Source organism: Lynx rufus, unplaced genomic scaffold, assembly GCF_022079265.1.
Source record: "Lynx rufus isolate CCGP_SWC_20201006 ecotype Redwood Valley unplaced genomic scaffold, mLynRuf1.p SCAF_3, whole genome shotgun sequence".
In the NCBI taxonomy this organism is placed as follows: Eukaryota; Metazoa; Chordata; class Mammalia; order Carnivora; family Felidae; genus Lynx; species Lynx rufus.
The window spans coordinates 28,742,849-28,762,610 of record NW_025814845.1 but is presented as its reverse complement, the minus strand read 5'-3'; the positions used below and the strand labels follow the sequence as shown (position 1 = coordinate 28,762,610).

General features: G+C 47.9%; 1 long non-coding RNA gene across 2 annotated transcripts; it reads right to left on the bottom strand.

Annotated features, from left to right (window-relative positions):
- On the bottom strand, positions 1-15,398 carry LOC124521349 (uncharacterized). Of its 2 annotated transcripts, none has more exons than XR_006964452.1 (3): positions 15,297-15,398; positions 13,262-13,690; positions 1-281 (listed from the first exon to the last, which is right to left on the bottom strand). It is a non-coding gene; the product is annotated as an uncharacterized LOC124521349 (long non-coding RNA). The 2 variants fall into 2 exon arrangements; XR_006964453.1 differs by lacking the exon at positions 1-281 and adding an exon at positions 4,531-4,639.
- Positions 15,399-19,762: the final 4,364 nt, after the last annotated feature.

Genomic DNA, 19,762 nt, shown 5'->3' with positions numbered 1-19,762 from the left:
ATGACTATTTACTGATATGATTTAAATAGTGAAAGTGCATTCTTTTCGAGGAAGAACACCCCAAAAGGAGAACACGAGGGCCTGATATTTCATAGATGTGTAAAACCCAAAGGATCTGTTTGCTTAATTCATCTGGATCGAAGTACAAAATCACAGTTGATTGTTTGACTCTTTCCAGGATTCCACTGTTTTCTGTCTGGAAACGGCCACATCCACAATTCCAAACTTGAGAAAATGACCCAGAATTCTCACAACATGTGAAGAGCACAGCGATGACCATCCTGTGAGGGTGGGAGAGAAACGTGCCAAAGTACATTCTTTGTTGATGAGAAAAAATTCACCGACAATTGTAAAATTAGGTGTTTGGCACCATATTTAGCCATGGAGCCAGTTTTCAACTCACTTCTATCCAACTTTTTCAGTGCCAAAGAGTTGCTCCTAATAATCATCTCAAAAATAGTCACTGTCACCTTCTCCAATTACTTCAGTCTCCATATTTCAAATTGAAAAATATTGGCCTTGACTGCACAACTTCTCCCAAGTTGCTATTTGGAAATTTACCAGATAAGCTTTAGGTCTATCAGTGAAGACCAAGATTAGCAGCAAAATCCCTCTTGCAATTTTGCTTGAAAGCTATTTTAAGAAACAAAGGGGCTGGGGATTATTCAATGACTTTAAGACACATCAGAATCTGTGGGAGGTTTGAAGTCAAAGGTGGGAATGTGGGCAGGACTAAGGGAGCTGGTAAAGGCAAGGTTGAAGGAGACACAGCAAAACTCAGAGCAGAAGCATATGGTCTACACTCCACCCAGGTCCTGCAGTGAACAGCCTCCAATCATCTTACATCCTTGCAACAGTTGTTTGAATTCAAAGCTCCCAGAGAGAGGATCTGACCACTTTGATTTATAAGAGCAGGCACTTCCCTCCACCATCTGCCCTCCCCAAAGCAGCCCATGGTGGGAAGCTCCCTAAAAGACAGAAGGAGTACAATTGGAATGGTAGGATTGGGTGCTGGACAAGCGACCCCCATACTTGGGCCCCATGGGGAAGTCCAGTGAGCATCAGTTTGGTGGTTTGATTCAGCCATGATGGTTTATTGCATGGTGATCCTGAGAGCCCTCATTCATCCAAACACGATTCAGTACATAGTGATTAAGTCCTTCTGAGTAGAGATACATCAGTGAACAAAACAGACACAGTCCCTGCCTTGATAGAGTTCACAGCCTTCTCAAATCATCCACTTTGACTTATAGGCCACGGAGCCACCCTCACTGTTAGAAGCTCACAGTTGCTATAAAACAATCCCATCCAAACCTTAGCCCTGGTCTGACAGAAAGTCTGGATCGGAAGGACACCACTGCACAGGCTTGACATACTAAGGACTGATATTCTGAGCTCAACTCATCTGCAAATTGAAAAATGAGCTTGAGCTCGGTGTGGACACAAGGAAATGCAGAATGTGACCATGTCACAGGGGACTGATCACCAGCAGGTGACCCTGAGGGGTCAGCAGACAGTAGCACAGCTTGCTGGAAACTTTGTACCTAGTGATATTAGTACATGTTAGTTCAAACAAACGTTTCCATTTTGGTAGATTCTTTTGTAAAACTGCTCATTTTACATTCGAAGAATGCACTGAACTACCTAAAGTGTGTAGTGTGTGTGTGTGTGTGTGTGTGTGTGCGTGCGCGTATGTGTACATGTGTTCACTAGAAAGTATAAAAAAGAGTTCAATTTTTTTCCCTTGTTTTTCATGGTGACATCTGGGCATCCATGGTGGTCAATATCATGGAAAACTTGGGAGCTTCCGGATCTAATACTCTCAGTTATTTATCTGTGGTCATGGCCTTGGAGAAGTTTCCTAACTTTGCTGAAGTTTGTTTCCTCATCTATAATATTAGAATAATACTATCTATCCTCTGTCATGCACTGACCATGTGCCAGGCACTATGCTGAAAATTTTTAAAGATTTTTCCCCAAATCCCTTTTGCTTACTTTTTACTTATACTGATTTTGCAAATGAAGAATCAGACATAGAACAGTTAAGTAATTTGCCTAAGATCATGGAGCTGATAAGTGTAGGAGAGGTAGGATTTTAATCCGGGTGTGTCTGACCCCAGAGCCCATATTCCCCAACACCTCATTCTACGACTTTCTTACTGGGTGCTTTTGGTAGGACAGGATCAGATCAGGTCACCAAAACCCTCAAAATTCTCCTCCACAATCATCAGCGACTCTAGCTCCTTCTCGTTGCTTTACCATGCTCAACAAGTGGTTTCCACCTCATGGTCTAAGAAGGCTGTTCACATCCAGCCATCACATCCACGTTCCAACTGGCATAGAAAAGAAGAGACAAAAAGGGGCATGTTTCTTCCTGTTTAGGGACACTTCCTCAGAACCTCACAGAACACTTCTGCTTCCAACACAATGACCTCATGGGCACACGTAGCCACAGGGGAGGCTGGGCTATGTGGTCTTCTTGTAGGAATTCATGTGCCTCGTTTAAAGAAAAAAAAATGTATAATTATATTATTAAGGAAGAAAGGAAAGGAGAGCACTGGAGGACAATCTTTGGTGCACAGGATAATGGAAATGATGAGGGAGAACGTAAAAGAAGCACCAGCTCACTGCCTGGCACGTAGCAGGTACCTGAACGTAATGCCATCACTTATTACGGTTGACCTCCATCTGGCATCCTGCAGGACCCCAGCAGGAAATCACAGATTCGAACCGTGAAGGAAAGGTCACAGGAAAAGGGTAGGAGAAGGAACTACTGTTTTAAATCACCATCATATTACGGATCGGGCCTTGTTTCCCACACGAAAGCGCCGCCTCCGCCCATCTGCGGCATCCTGAGGACCGCGTGGAAGGTGATCACGAGAAGGCGCTTCAGCAACCGTCCCTGGCGGCATCCGTGCCCACCACGTGAGCCGTGGGGTGATGCTATCACAGGTGACCGCCGGTAAGTAATTTCTACAGCAACGGTTCATGGAAATGCAGTTTTCATTACAGTAAGAAAATTGAAATCTCAGCCAGCCTCTGTGGGTTGCATCTGGCCCATTCCTCATTTCTCGTAAGATTGCGTGTTGTTTTCATTCCCCTCCTGATTAGCCTTTATCATGAAGGGTAGAGGGGGAGCAAGGTGATTGAAATCCCCAGGAAATCTCCACCTCACACCGCCATTCAGCAATCTTCCTCAACCATCCAGATACCAGGGCTCTGATCAAGTAGGAAAGGGCCATTTTTTAATTTGAGGTGGAGATATTATCTAGTAGGGAAGGTTCCAGATGGCTGGACTGAATTGAAGTGACAGACAGGCAACCAGTATGGAAGGGGGAAGAGGAAAGGGAGAGAGGGAGAAAGAGGGAAAATGGCGGCACTGAGGGCCCCAAGTCAGCGAAAAGCTCTCAAATGCACCGGACGACTTCCCTTGGGTGGGAGGTATTTGGGGCATGGATACTATGAATGCCTTTCCAAACAAAGTATGTTCTCGACTCGGTTTGCCTCTTGCTCTTTGAATTGCAAATGATCTGTGGCTGCACAAAATTTCTCCTTTGTTGGAAAGACGTTAACTAAACATGCTGCAGGCTTGCTCCTTCAGAAGCCCCTTTCGTCTCAATTCAGGGTCGCTGTCCCTCAGCTCCTAATCTCTCACGCCCCGTGTCCTTTCCTGTCACTGCCGGCTCCTTCTTTGCAGCTCATCTTTTTTTGCACCACCCACTCGGCAGAGTAAGCAAGGAGCTAATAGATTCGCAGCAAAGAGAACATCTGCTTAGCCACACGAGTCAAAGCGCATAATTTCGTAATTTTGTTGAGAAAGCAAAAGGGCACTAGACATCCTCCCCTTGGCAGAGGCCCACCCAGTTTTAGGTTTTATCTCTTCCCTGTTTTTTCCTGTTACTGCTCATCATATGACCAAATGGGTCCTGGCTGCCATTTTCTTAGCCCCAAACTGATACTCTATCAACCACGTGCAAGTAATTTCCAGAAGAGTGACTACGGTAAAAATCAGGGAGGAGGAAAAGTTTGATTTCAGCAGAGAGCCAGACTCAAAGTTTTCCCATAACCTACACATGTTCAAGCCATGACCAATTCAGCATGGAGTAGTGACGGGGAGATTCATCCCACGCCATCTTGGAGAGCTGTCTGATTGCTCAAGATGTTCACAGGAGGGAAACTGCCTTGCCCCTTATTTTGTTTACTCATTCACGCATCTTCAGATTCTTCTTTCCCAGACTCTTTTAGCAGATCCGTGTTTTGCCACGACTGACAGAAGTTCATAGGCACTGGAGCTACATTTATCTGTTAGTCTCCTGGAGGGCACGCTGTCCCCGCTTGCAGGCAAACTGGGATTCTGGAATGATCTGGGGATCATTTCACTGGCCAGTGGGTTCATGTTCCCTCTCCAAGCCTGGAAGCTTCCTTGTCCCCATTCTTACTCTCGAATATTATTTCATTTGCACCTGTGTACGCGGGAGACCTTTGAGCCTGAAGATGGCTGGACTGCCGGGAAACTGACAGAGTCCGACTTACCCTCATCTTTTCCTTTTGCGTCTCCGACTCCAGTGGCACCGCGAGGTGTCCTTCAAGATCTCAAACACAGGGCTGCTCCCTGCTCCCTTCTGCAAATGGGCCGGCACTGCCAGAGGACAGACGGTGGACCAAGGAAGGAAAGACTCACAGGTTATGGATTTCAGAGCAATGAGGAACCTTAGAGACCGTCCATGCCTGTCACTTTACGGAGAGGAGTGCCACGGTCAAGGCTGCGCACAAAGCCACGGCAGAGCCAGGCCAAGAGATGGAAACTCCAGCTTCTGATTCGGGGCTCTCTTCACTGTGCCTGGTGTGCCTGATGTAATGCTGGCTGATGGCACTCCCCAGACCCAAGAGTTCCCAACACTGTATGAAGACACCAAAGAGATGTAAAAAGTGGAACCGTTGACAGAGAGAAGGAGGCAGAAACTGCTTTTTATTTATGGCCAGCTGGTGTTTCTGTTGGCCTACTCACAATGGGAGAATTGAATGGATCTGAAGGATGGGAGGACAGCAAAAGAAACGAAGCAAGGGGGTCAGAAGAACATGCCAAGGCGACTGGCCGCGTAAGCAGTGGAAGCGACCCGCACGGGTCCAAATCCCAGCTCTCTCCCTAGCTGTGTTGCTTAACCTCTCTGCACCTCAGTTTCCTCAGCTGTAAAATGGACATCATAGTACTGTCTGCACTATAAGTCTTTTCGTGGAAGGTTCTCAGGACAGTACCGGACACATAGCTGGCCACGGTTATATTCATTCCCAGGGAAGGAAGCGTGAGGGACAGCCACGAGAAAAACACAAGGCGTCTGTCAGGCAGACTGCAAATGAACCCCTCTCCCCGTTTCTGGCAGTGTTGCTCGGAGAAAGTACAGTGTGATGCCAAGGGCCTGCGTTCGAAAAATGGTACAAGTGTGATGCTAAAACGGAGAGGTCTCAAAACACCATGGCTTACAGAACAAAGAGGGTTATTTGTCCGTCAAGGCACAATCCTGATGTGAACTGTGCAGGTCAGTGGAGGAGCTCTGTTTCTTTGTGATCATTCGGGAACCATGGTTTTTTCCAAGTGGTGACTCTGCCAACCCCTCCGTGTTCTTGTCAAACCGAATCAGCCCCATATCCAGATTTTAGCCAGCAGGTAGAAAGGGGGTGTGGGGAGGAGGCGTACCCATCATCTTAAGGCTCAAGCCACAACGTAGCACCTTGATGTCTGCTCACCTTTAACTTGCAAGAATTTTGTCATATGGTCACATCACCCCGACTGCAAGGGAGGCTGGGGACAGAGTCTAGCTGTGCAGTCACCAACCCAGAGAGGAGGGGAGAGACACCCACGTTCAAATCCAGTTCTCGTGATTACTGATTGCGTTTAGGGGCAAGTTACGGAAACGCTTCCTACCTCTTCTTGCTCTCTCCTTTAACCAGTTCTCTAGTGTCAATCACCCTCTGATTCTACAAGTATTTCTTGAGCACCTACTATGTGCCGGACACTGTTCTAAGTCCAGAGGACACAGCTTTGAACAAGACAGACCAAGCCGCCTTCGCTTTGAAGCAGATTCACTATAAAGCTAATGAGGAGACTTCGGGGGACTTTTTCTTTTCATTCCAAATCAATATTCATTTTCATGCTGAATTTTATACTCTTTTCTTAAAATTGTTTTTCTCTAAGTTTATTTATTTATTTGAGAGAGAGAGAGAAAGGGAGCACAAGGGGAGGAAGGCAGAGAGGGAGGGAGACAGAATCCTAAGCAGGCTCCTCACTGTCAGTGCACAGAGCCCGACGTGGGGCTCGATCTCACAAACCATGAGATCAGGACCTGAGCCGAAACCAAGAGTGAAAACCTCTCTTTTTACTGAGATCTCTCATTAGGATTGTAAAAGAAACGATAGACACCTAGGTCTTGAGACATTTAAAATTTTTTTTTTCAACGTTTTTATTTATTTTTGGGACAGAGAAAGAGCATGAACGGGGGAGGGGCAGAGAGAGAGGGAGACACAGAATCGGAAACAGGCTCCAGGCTCTGAGCCATCAGCCCAGAGCCTGACGCGGGGCTCGAACTCACGGACCGCGAGATCGTGACCTGGCTGAAGTCGGACGCTTAACCGACTGCGCCACCCAGGCGCCCCGGTCTTGAGACATTTTAATGATCATTTTGTCAGAACTTAAATATGCTCGAGACTTTTCAGGGCTACTTGTATCCACACTGTCCAGGCTTCTCCATGCCCTAGGTCCCAACTAGCCTTTTCTTACCTCCTACCCTGAACACCTACATGCAATTCCCTATCCTAGAATGAGTTCTTAAGTCACAGAATTTTAGGGTAAGAAGGAACCTTGGTGTTGATGAGTCCATTCCAGAGATATTACCGATCGGCCCTGAGACTCGCGGTGAGTTTACGGTCAAGCTAAGGGAAAGCCTCAATCTCTGCATTCCTAGGTCTGTAATCAAAATCAGTGACAGATGAAAGGTGCCTGCAGTGTTTTGTGACAGCAGAACTTAAGGCAGAAGTTGTTAAATAAACACTCACGGACGTGGCCTGCCAGATCTACCCACGTCGTAGGTGGTTATGAGCGTTCACTGAGATAACACATGTTAAAGCACACGGAACGGCGTGAGAGACATTTAAACGTCAGTGGCAGATACTACTTTGGTGGCAGAGCAAGGGGAGTGTCCCAAGACCAGATGTGGTCCCCGTGGGAAAGGGCGCAGGTGTGGGGCACTGTGGGGTGGTCTTGGGGCCTGTAGGCATGAACAGAAGACCTCAGCAGAAAGGGGCTGGCCGTTATACCTCCGGAATCCCAGGAGCTGGGGAAGGAGTCATATGAGACCACCCAGAGGGATAGAGACCTTCAGCCTGGGTCAAGGGAACCACAGGAGACGGGGGGCCCAGCTGGAGGCCTCTGCAGAGCCCGTGACAGGGCCAGCTTTAATCATCTGCCAGGCCACCCCATGGAGGCCAGCTGCCGGCCCAAAGGGCTTAGGCCACCCAGCCACGTGAGAACGATCTTATTCCCTTACCTCTCCCCTTTCTGGGCTTCATTCCAAGCACGGAGGGAAGCAGCAGCTAGCAAGGGGGAGGAGGTGAGCAGAGGGGGAGGCGAGGAGAAGGGCCATGCCCCCTTTCCCAGGGCAGGCTTCCAGGATGAGGCGGGTCTGAGCCAAGGGAGAAGAAAAGATTTCAGGCTAAATCAGTTTCAGAGTTTTAACTATTACCTGGGCCTTAGAATGTTAAGGTCCGAAGGCAGGCTACTTCTTTGCAACTCAAAGGAGTATTGTATTATCTGAGCACAACAGCAAGTTCACTGGCCCAAGTCATCATTGGAGGGAGAGGGCTGCTGCCGCCATTGAATAAAATTGAAGGAGACAATGGGGGCCCCCACAAAACTTGGATCTGCCCCTACTGCTCCTAGGGGCGAGAGATGATAGACAGATGGAGAGAGAGAGAAAGAGGGGAAGAGTTCCATTTGGTTCACAATCCCTGTTTCATGCTCTTCCAGTGAGCCAGTTATACACAATTTTAATTTGACAGTCATTCTGGCTGTGTCAAAAACATGCAATGCTATTTCCTAAATCGTCACTTTCTTTTTAAAAAAAAAATGTTTATTTATTTTTGAGAGAGAGAGGGAGACAGAGGCTCTGAAGCGGGCTCTCCACCAACAGCCGCGATCCTCCCCATTCAGGGCTCAAACTCACAAACTGCGAGATCATGACCTGAGCCGAAGTCGACTGCTCAACCAACTGAGCCACCTGGGGCACCCCCTAAATCATCAGTGTCTGCCAATAAGAAAGTGCATTTTTATTCCACTCTAGTGTACTCACTCATGAGTTAAAAGTACTTTTTGGACTCCCTTTTAAACTTCCTGATTGCACACGATAGTTTTATCGTCTATAATCCTTTCACTCACTGAAGCCTCAGGGATATATATCATAGAGGTGTTTTCATGTTCCTTGAGGCCTTCCCCATCACTCTCTACTGACAGATTACATGCAGTCAGGTCATTCATTCATTCATTCATTCATTATTTATTGGATTGGGTACCCCCTTTATGCCCAACACCCTGTGGGGTGCTGGAGATAAAAACCTGACAGCTGACCAGCACACAGACCCTGCCCTCGAGGCACACACCGTCTACTATTTCATGATTCACTGGGTATTGAATGATTGTGATAACAGGTGATAAGGACCACGTTGGCATTATAGACAAAGTGCAGTGGCAATGGGTCAGATCAGTTTCACAAAAGAGAACAGCATCGGGCTAGAAGGATCAGTAAGACTTTTCCAGGTGGAGGGAACCCCTTGCATGAGTCAGGATGGCCTAAGTTATGCCATGGTAACAAAATGACCCTGAAGCCTTGGTAGCTAAATATAACTAAGATTTATTTTTCACTCGAGTCACGTCCAAGGCTAGTCAGCTGGTTCGGAGGTGGGTAGGAGGAGTAATAGGCAAGGCTCTGCTCTACACAGTCCTCTGAGGCCCGAAACGAGCAGAGTCCATACGCTCTAATAGCCCTACCATCCAGAACATGTGGCTTCCAAGCTGGCCCTGCAGGGAACAGAAAGCTGGAAGGTAACACATCGAAGGTGAATTCCTCAGCACAGAGGTGACAGAGATAATTTCCATTCCCACTCATTGGCCAGAACTAATCACCTGTTTCATCAGGTTGTGAACTGTACAGGGACACGTGGCTGTTCTGTGAGTGTGGCAAACGTCTCTGCTACAAGCTCAAAGACAGGAAACCATTTCCTACATTTAGGAAACCGAATAGTTCAAAATGATTAGAGAAGAGAGTGCAGATAGGCAGTAGCAAAAGTTGAGTTAAGAAAGGTAGGGGGAAGGGGCACCCGGGTGGCTCATTTGGTTAAGCGACAGACTCTTGACTGTGGCTCGGGTCATGATCTCACGGTTTGTGAGTTCGAGCCCTGCATCAGGCTCAGCACTGACAATGCAGAGCCTGCTTGGGATTCTCTCTCTCTGTCTCTCTCTGCTCCTCCCCCACTCGTGCTTTCTCTCTCCCTCCGTCTCTCTTTCTCTCAAAATAAATATATAAACTTAAAAAAAAAAAAAAAGAAAGGTAGGGGTAAGATGATGGAATCTTGTGTGCCTTGTGTAAGAGTTTGGACCACCGTATGTGCAAAGCAAAGCTTTTGAAGAGTTTTAAACATAGTATCACAGTCGTTTTGCATTTTAAGTGCATCCCTCATGAAGCAGCATGCAGGATGAATTAGAAAAGGATTGAGACAGGAGATGGAAAGGCCAGTTTGATTCCCACAATTGTCCGGGTTAAAGATGATGGAGGAACTAAAATAGAGTCACTGGGGATGAATATGAAAAACGTTAAAGAGACAGTCAGTAGAACTTCATGACTGATTCAATATGGAAGAAGGAGAAAAATAAGATGACTTTCTATTCTGCTCTAGATGAATCTCGGTGCCACCCGTTAAGATAAGGAATACAGGAGGATGAATGGGCTTGGGGGGAAAGACACTGAGGGCGATTTGGGACCTGAATTTGAGTTACATAATGTGTTTGTTATGAGCTGAATTATGTCTCTCAAAAATATATGCTTGGGGCGCCTGGGTGGCTCAGTAGACTAAGTGTCTGATTATTGATTTCAGCTCAGGTCATGATCTCACGGTTTGTGACACTGAGCCCGAAGTCGAGCTCCACGCTATCAGCGTGGGCCTGCTTGGGATCCTCTCCTTCTTTCTCTGCCCCCCACCCCCACCGCTCTCTCAAAATAAATAAATAAATAAACTTCAAAATAATCAAATAAAAACTTTAAAAAAAGATATGTTCAGTGGGGCACCTGGGTGGCTCAGTCAGTTAAGCGTCCAACTCTTGATTTCGGCTCAGGTCGTGATCTTCAAAGTTCATGAGTTTGAGTCCTGCGTTGGGCTCTCTGCTGACAGTATGGAGCCTACTTGGGATTCTTTTTCTCTCTCTCTCTCTGCCTCTCCTTCTCTCTCTCTCTGCCTCTCCCTCTCTCTCCAAATCAATAAACTTAAAAAAAAATTTTTTTAATATGTTCAGGTCACCCCCCCCCACAAGAGCTCAAAATGTGATCTTATTTAGAAATAGGGTAGTTATAGATCTAATTGGTTACTATTAGGATGAGGTCATCTGGAGGAGAGTAGACCCTTCGTCTAATGTGACTGGTGTCCTTATAAGAAGACAGCTAGGTGACCACGGAGGTAGAGATTGGTGTGATGTACCTACAAGCCAAGAAACACCAAGGATTGCCAGAAAACATCAAAATCTACAAGAGGCAAGGAAAGACTCTCCTCTGTGTTTCAGAGAGAGCGTGGCCCTGGCAACACCTTGATTTTTGACTTCTAGCTTCCAGAACTGTGAGAAAATAAACTTCTGTTGCTTTAAGCAGTTTGTGGTACTTTGTTACAGCATCCCGAACAAAGGGATACAGGCATCCAGGGGGAGCTGTCCAGTTGACAGTATGGATGAGGGCAGGCCCGTCTTCTGAAAGCCCAATGTGGGGTTACTAAGCAACACGGAGTAGGCTGGGGCACATGCTGGAGGGGCTTTCTCTTGCCCAGGGAGGCGAGGAAAGGGAAATGGGCAGGGAAGCATCACAATGAAGATGACGTTAGAAGAGGGCTTTGGAGGAGAAGTTGGGATGTTTCTCTCCTAGCTGATGACAAACTCGCGGGAGCCAAGTCTACGTATCTGACAAGTATCTGACAAACATTTATTGAACACTCTTGCGATGGGCTCTGTGCTAGGCTCTGAGAGTATAATGAAGAGGGAACAGGCACAGACCCAATCTTCATGCAATTATAATTTACTGGGGGAGACAGACTAACGCCCGTCAGTATCAAATAACCACCCAGAAAAACATACAGGCACCCACTCTGGTTAAGTGATATGAAACACATCACCAAGTGTTAAGAGAACGTATTTCAAGGAAGTTGTTTAAGCCTGGAGGCTGTGAAAGGCTTTCTGAGGAAGCGAGGTTTGAACTGAGATTTGAAGTAAAGGAGTTCATTTTACATGAAGAGGGAAAGGGAGGGGTGAGTCCAGGCAAAGGTTCTGGAGCCAGAGGGGAGGCTCGTGCAGATTTGAGGATCTGAAAGAGAGGCAAGGTCACTGCAGCACAGAAAGGAGGGGGAGCTGACCCTGAGAGGAGGCAGTAGCCTGGAGAATGGAGGGAAGTGAAAAAGCCAGTCAGTGACTTTCAGCAGGGATCCAGAGAGACAAGATGAAATTTGTTTTTGTTTTTGTTTTAATTTTAAAGATCACCTTGATGAGAATAGTTGGAGAAAGTCAAGAATGGAGGTAAACAGGGGCACCTGGCTGGCTCAGTCAGAGGAGCATGTGACCCTTGATCTTGGGATCATGAGTTCAAGACCCACACTGGGTATAGGGGTAACTTAGAAATAAATACATGGGGCGCCTGGGTGGCTCAGTCGGTTAAGCGTCCGACTTCGGCTCACGTCGTGATCTCACGGTCTGTGAGTTCGAGCCCTGTGTTGGGCTCTGTGCTGACAGCTCAGAGCCTGGAGCCTGCTTCCGATTCTGTGTCTCCCTCTCTCTCTGCCCACCCTTGCTTGTGCTCTGTCACTTTCTAAAAAAAAAATAAATAAACTAAAAAAAAAAAAAAAGAAATAAACAAACAGATAAACTTTAGGGGCACCTGGGTGGCTCAGTTGGTTAAGCGTCCAACCTCGGCTCAGGTCATATCTCCCAGTTTGTGGGTTCAAGCCCTGAGTCAGGCTCTGTACTGACAGCTCAGACCTGGAGGCTGCTTTGGATTCTGTCTCCTTTTCTCTGCCCCTCGCTTGCTCGTTCTGTGTCTCTCTCTCAAAAATAAATTGAAAAAAAACATTTTGAAAAAAGAAATAGACTTTTAAAAATATTTTTTTTTCAACGTTTATTTTTTTTGGGACAGAGAGAGACAGAGCATGAACGGGGGAGGGGCAGAGAGAGAGGGAGACACAGAATCGGAAACAGGCTCCAGGCTCCGAGCCATCAGCCCAGAGCCTGACGCGGGGCTCGAACTCACGGACCGCGAGATCGTGACCTGGCTGAAGTCGGACGCTTAACCGACTGCGCCACCCAGGCGTCCCTAAAAATATTTAAAAAAAAAAGAATGGGAGCAAATAGAACTATTCAGAAAGTACTGCACTGGTCCAGCTCAGAGAGCATGTTGGCTTGAGCAACGCAGCAGCAGAGGAGACAGAGGATTTAAGTGTTTCTCTAAGCACTCAAGGGAAAAATGAATGAATGAATGAATGAATGAATGAATGAATGAAATCAACTGTCTGTATCTGCAGCTATTCCACGCTCTTCTCTGTCTTCAGGTTTCAAAATACTGTCTCTCTGAACAGTGACATTGATGCCTCGGTGCAAAACATCGTGACATCTGATAAAGGCTTAGTCTATGAAGAGGAAATTAAATGGTGCTCTGAGGAGACGGTGATACTCTTTCCAGTTGGGAAGAGGGGGCCCAGAGAAGAGAGAATAAGAGGTTTGACCCCTGAAGATCTTCACAGGTCACAGGGGCCCCGAGACAAGGACCTATCTGAAGGACCTAAGGCACCTGCCAGCCACTAGGCTTTCTCTCCTCTGATCTTCCCTAAGGAGCATGACTCACAGGCCCTGTGTACAGAAGGGACGTACCGTACAAATGAGCTCTCCCAAGGCACCCTGCTAGGCAGCATTATCACTCGGAAAGAGGTTTCGCGCTTCTGTAGTTAGATTTTCCTCCGCTGTTGCACTTACCCTGAGACCTGGGGAGAACGAAGTCTGGACCGTGGCCTTCGCATTACATAGGAGGGTGTGCTTCTTCCCGGGGCCTGGCGCATACCTGCAGTTCTCCTGAGCATCAGCTCTCTAGCTCCTGAAGGAGGCAAAGCTATAGTCCTAGGAGCCAAGAGACTTGGCCCACTTTTGCAACTTGGGATGAGTTGAGTTCAAATAATTCGCTTGTTTGGGTACCTAATTAGATTTAAGATGCTGTACTAGGTGGGTCTTGAGTTCATTTTCCTTCTCCATCATGCCAAGGAAGGGCGGAGTTCAGAAGCATGAAAGGCAGTCAGCCGTCTTTGAAAATCCATAGTGTCTCACAGTTGATAGAATCTAAAGAGTACTGGGATATTGCTTCGAATCTTTCCTTCTTATTCTTGTTTAATAGATGCTGGAATGGACTCTCTGGAAACAAAGAAAAAACAGACTCTGAAATCTAAAGAACAAACTGATGGTTACCATAAAGGGGAGGTGGGTGGGGGCGACGGGTGAAATAGATGAAGGGGATTAAGAAAACACTCATCATGATGAGCACTGAGAAATGTAGAGAACTGTTGAATCACTATATCGTACACCTGAAACTAATATAACACTGTATGTTAATTATACTCGAATAAAAAAATAATCAAATCAAGGCAATGTTTTCATCCTAATTTAACCATGCAGGAGCTACTTATGAAATGATACAAATGACTGAATATTATCTAATAATGACATCATATCCACATTTACACCCAAATTCCAATGACTCCGAGCTCCCCTTGCCAATCAGAAGGACCTGAGCCCCTCTTTGAACCCTCCCTGTTACTTCCAGGCAGTTCTGAAGGGGCCTCAGTGTCTTGGCCACAGGAGCCACACAGAGCTCTCCATCGGGTTTGTCTTCAGTGAGTCACCATCGTTGAGGGCCACCAAACAGAGCCGTAAAGAGACCGCCCATTGCTGGCAGTGCTGAGACCGCCTCCCCAGCTCTGTTGGACAGCTTGTCATTTGGGTGCTGAGGCCTAAGCCCAGAGTCTCCCAGTCTTTCGTGAGGGCAGTCCCTTTAGACGATGGCTCCTACCCATCTCCTTGGAGAATGCTCAAGCCTGATTCCAAGGAGGGTTGAGGACAAAGGCCATGACATCCCTCTCTCGCCATCCCTGTTCTCTCTGTGGGGCTCCCTGCACACCCCAGGCCTGTGTCTCCCCCGTTCAGTCACACAAGCCCCAGGCACATCCACGGAAATCCAAAGAACTCCTTCCGCTGACTGCATCAGAACCTCCTCTCCTGCCTGCCCGGACACACACACACACACACACACACACACACACACACATGCAAATTAATATATGTATAGAAAAGGAGCCAAAAGGTCACACATCAAGGAGTTTTCACAATAGCAATGATCCCTGGAGGGTGAGTGTTGTTTGGGTGTTTCTCATTTTTTGTCTGCTGACATACCCCCTTGCTCTGCTTCTGTGTCATTATTTTACCTTGTGATGCTTTCATTATGTATTGATATGCAGTCTACATTTTATTATCTAATACTTTCATTTTTAAAAATCACTTAAGATATTAACATTTGGCTGATACCTGGAAACCCTCCAGTTTATTTTTGGTCTTCCTATAAGTTGCTTGCAAGCCTTCAGGAACTGTTCTTTGAGCGTTTATCTGGCTCTGTGTCTCAACCTAATACGGAAGCTGGCGAGAGCTGGCATCTGTGCGCCCTCACTGTGTGCCAGGCTCCGTGCCAAATGCTTTCCGTGCATTGAACCAAGCCACCCGCCCGAGAACTCTGGGCGGGCACTGTAACCCCCACTAACACTGATGAGGACACGGCTCTTTAGAGCCAACATAAACCACAAGGCAGCACAGGATGGATGCCAGATGCGTGGTGCAGAGCCCCAAATCCTACAGGAGACAAGAGGCCCAGAGCCCTTCGGCGGGGAATCTGGTTAGGGCGCTAGTCCGGGGGGCTTCCCGAGGCGTTGGCCAGCCGAATCTCCCCCTCCCAGGGAAGTCCTCTCCTTACCCCAAACCCCAGCGTCCTGGAAGAAACAGACGAGGGCTGGGTCCTCTGTGGAACCTCACCCGCTCCCACCCACAGGCTCTCGCGGAAAGTCAGCAAAACTCGGCCAGCCCACTTCAGAGCGGCCGCGGTCCTACCACGCCCGCCCCACCCAACCTCCTGTAAGAGCTTAAGTCAACAGGCGCCGAAAATCAGACGGCCATCTTGGGATAAGGGGAGGAAAAAAGTCCCCAGCAGCTGCCGCCTAATTGGCGTTCGAAAAGGGAGAGGCTTCCAAGTGCAGAAATGAATTAAATGAGCTTTTTTCCCCTTCAGGGTGGAGTACCAGCTCCACGTCTCCACCCGAGTCACACCCTAGCTGCGGCTATTTATAAGATCTAAGTGCCAGATGGAACCTGCCAGGGCGAAACAGAAAACAGAGGGCCGGACGAAAGGCAGAGGCCCCGCAAGCCCCGAGGGGAGCAAAGCCTGAGTGAGCGGCTGGGGGACCGCAGGGCGAGGGTGCGGAGGCAGCCGGTGCCTCCGCCGTCCCTCTCACCCAAGCGGCACTGCCCCAGCCGGCAGGAAATTGGGAGTGCGGGCTGTTGGATGCTTCTCCTACATTCCACAGCCTGGGGCCCAGGGCCGGGTGCTGGGCAGGGACTCCGGGCTGTACCTGTTGGATCAGGAGCAGACAGCAGAGTCCAGGAAAGCCCGCCCGGCCAGCGGCCAGCTGCAGGGCGGGGCGAGGCGGGGCGGGCCGCTGGGGTGGGGCCCAGGTCCCAGCAGAGGCTGGAACACCATGGAGCTTGGTGCTCAGAGTGCAGAGGCAGGGGCAGGGGGCAAGTCCTGGCTTCCCCTCTTACCTGGCATGACCTCATGCCTGTTAGGAACCCCTGGACGACTCTTATTTGGGAAACACTGGCAGTAATTAAACCAACTGAGTAGGATTGTTGAGAAAACCAAACAGTCAGGGCTGAGGAAAGTGCCGCAGCACTGAAACAGCCGCTGTCACTCTTGGACTTTTCGCCCACATGCAAAAATGCTTCCGTGTTAGCCACTGTCTGGACCAGTGACTTGTAGGGCAAACTCAGGGCCCTCTCCTCCCGGAGGGCTGAAGGGCTTGGAGACAGATCACATCCCAGCTTCCCAGTTCCATGTGCTGTGGGTGACCGAAGGCTGGCCTGAGCACACAAGTCACCTGAAACAGGCACCTGATGAGATCCAGGTGGCTTCCTCCTGCCCCTGCCCACTGGTCTGCTAGGGAGTTAGAATAGTTCCCCCCCCCCCACCCCCCCAAACATAAAGCTCTTTCCTCCTTCTCTGGTGAAATCCGCTCCTCCGCTCCCCCATTCAGGAACTTTCCTGACCCTCAGACCACCCTGGGGTTCCTTCCAGAATTTCTAGTGTGGCGTCATCCTGTGGGAATGGAATGCAGACCATGCCGGTCATTTTAAGTTTTCTAGTAGCCATGTGAATAAAAGTAAAAGAAACAGGGGGCCCCTGGGTGGCTCAGTTGGTTGAGTGTTCAACTCTTGATCTCAGCTCAGGTCTTGATTCAAGGGTTCAGGCCCCACATTGGGCTCTGCACTGGACACAAAGCCTACTGAAAGAAAAGAAAAGAAAAGAAAGGAAAAGAAAAGAAAAGAGAAAGGAAAAGAAAAAAGAAAAGAGGGAAAGAAAGATGAGAGAAAGAGAGAGAAAGGTAATAGAAAGGAAGGAAGGAAGGAAGAGAAAAAAGAAAGAGAAAAAAAGAAAGAGAAAGACCATAGAGAGACAGAAAGATGATAGAGAGAAAGAAAAGAAAGAAGGAAGAGAGAGAAAAAAGATGATAGAAAGAAAGAGAAAGAAAGAAAGAAAAAGAAAGAAAGAACAAAAGAAAGAAAGAAAGAAAGAAAGAAAGAAAGAAAGAAAGAAAGAAAGAAAAAAAAAAGAAGAGAGGAAGAGAGGCGCCTGGGTGGGTCAGTCGGTTAAGCATCTGACTCTTCATTTCGGCTCAGGTCATGATCTCACAGTTCGTGAGATCAAACCCCACATCAGGCTCTGTAGTGACAGCATGGAGCCTGCTTGGGATTCTCTCTCTCCCTCTCTGTCCCTCCCCTACTTGAGCATGCTCTTTCTCTCCCTCTCTCTGTCTAAATAAACATTTTTTTTTTAAAAAGGTTTAAAAAAAAGTAAAAAGCAACAAATGATGAAGTTCATTTTAATATATTTTATTTAACCCTGTATATAAAAAATAGCATCATTTCAAAATGTGATCAATATAAACATTATGAGACATTTTACATTCTCTTTTTATGCTGAGTGTCTGAAGTCCGCTGTGTATTTTATACTTATCTCCATGCACAGTAGCTACGTTTCAAGTGCTCAGTCTGCGCACGTGGCCAGTGGAGCCCGGATCGCACAGCACAGTCCCAGAGCGCCGGCTGGATTTGCCGTGGAATTGTTTGGCGTGGTCTCCAGCTCAGGTCTTCGATGGCATCTGGAGAAGAGCAGAGTGTTAATGCCAGTGTAGGGAGGCTGGCAAGAGAGCCGGCAGTCAGAGATGGCGTCAGAGACAGGACGTCAAGGCTCCAAGCGTCATGCTTCTCTTCTGTCTTCTCCTGGAACCCCTGACAGTGTGGGTATTAGTGTCAGGGTGGGGATGGGTCATGGACACTGTGAACAAAACATAAAAGCCACTGGCCCCCCAGAGATCTGGAGGGCAATGGGACCCCGGGACTTCTGCTTTCAGAGGACATGGTTTCTGCACCTCCCTCCAAGTTCACAGCTGGAGTGAGGCTTTTGGCTGAGACCAGGCTGTCACAGTTGGGGAATAAAGGGATCTGATGAGGGAAGAAGCCGAAAGAGGAAAGATTGAAAGGGGAGAATCTTTGAACCACCAGCTGTAGGAGAATCTTTACACACAGCCTCAAAATCTGGAAAAGCTCCTTTGGCTTCCAGAGTGTCCGAAACAGTGTTAGGTCTGTGGCCTTTGAAGGCTCTGTGTGCTTCTGTACGAGGAATAGTTTCCAAACACGTTAGATGAAAAATAATTTCTTTTTGTGCTCTGAGGACCTGAGCTCACTGAGGTCTGATCCTACCAGTGAATATGGAGGAAGGCCCTCCCTGAGGGGGAAGCTGCCCCAGCATCAGCTGTGCTCACCCCATTAAACCACAGGATTATGGTGCTTGTGCTTGCCTTGTGCAGAAAATGCTAGAACCTTCTAGAAGACTCTGAATGGGACCAAGATGGGACTTTGTGGCTGGTGCCTGCTAGTCCTGAAGCCACAGAGGTGACCACGCATGGGTTTGCACAGGTCCCCACCCACCTAGGGCCTTCCCAAGCCTCGGGTTGGCCTCACTTTCTGACGCATTCACTCCTCTCTGTTACTGCCCATCGTGTAGACTGCCAAGCTAGTTACTGAGAGGATCTGGAATCTGGGGAGTAAGAAAAATCACCACCTATGCTGCAGGGAAGATTATGGGGGCAGTCTGAACCAAATGATCTCTTCTGGCCAACCTGGCCTCAGTGCAGCCCAGCCCTCACAGAGGCACCAGTTGTCCCAGAATCGAGCCAGTGGGCAAAGGTGGCGGGGGGGGCGGGGAGGTGTCCCCGATTTTGTCTGGGATACTTCTATGTCCATCCAAAGATGACCACATGGACACCTCGTCCCAGAAAATGTAATTTCCCAGAGAAATTGCCACAGCACACACCCTTGAAAATTAATTTGCTTTCTTCTTATCACCGTAAAATCTCAAAAATTGAAATGTTCAGGAAATGAGATTCTTCCGATAACTGGCCTCTTCTGATCAACAGGAAGCTGTTTTTATTTTAACCAGCGATGCTGAAAATCTCTGCCTCGTGGACCAGGGCCTGGCCTGCTTGTAATCACACAGGACCCTGCTGGGCTGCGGGGCACGGTGAATCCAGACGCATGGGCTGTCGGCCTACAACACATAAGCCACCGCGTCAAAGCTGGTTCCAGGCCTGCGGCTGGCGTCTTGTTTCTGTCTGGTTTTAACCAGACCCCTTAGATGAACTCATTTTCTTGTAGTACGTCCCCTTTCCCTAAACTCAAAGCATAAAAATTCTATTTTGAGGGCTCAAGTTAACCAGCTTCCACTTGAGAAATGGCTCTCGTTGGAGCAAAATGTCTGGCTCCCATCTAGGGCCTGACCATATTTTGACTATGAGATGACTTTAGCATTCACTTGGCAAGGGCATTTCCATTTGGCTCCCCATGAAGTCACAGAAATTCTGGTTATTTCTGTAGTGTGCTATTGCCTGGTTTATTTATAAGAACCATCCATTGGGGCTGAGCTGTTCTGTGTCTGGAGGCACTTATATTATCACAGTTATGAAATGTTTATTTTCTTAGATCAGCTTAAGCTGATACAGCACTTTTGGGCCATTAAGAATCTTGTAAATCAAGATAGTTTAGATAGGGGACGATTTTTCTGATGGGGGCTAAATCAGCTGAATCAATGCCTCTCCCTTGATTGGACTC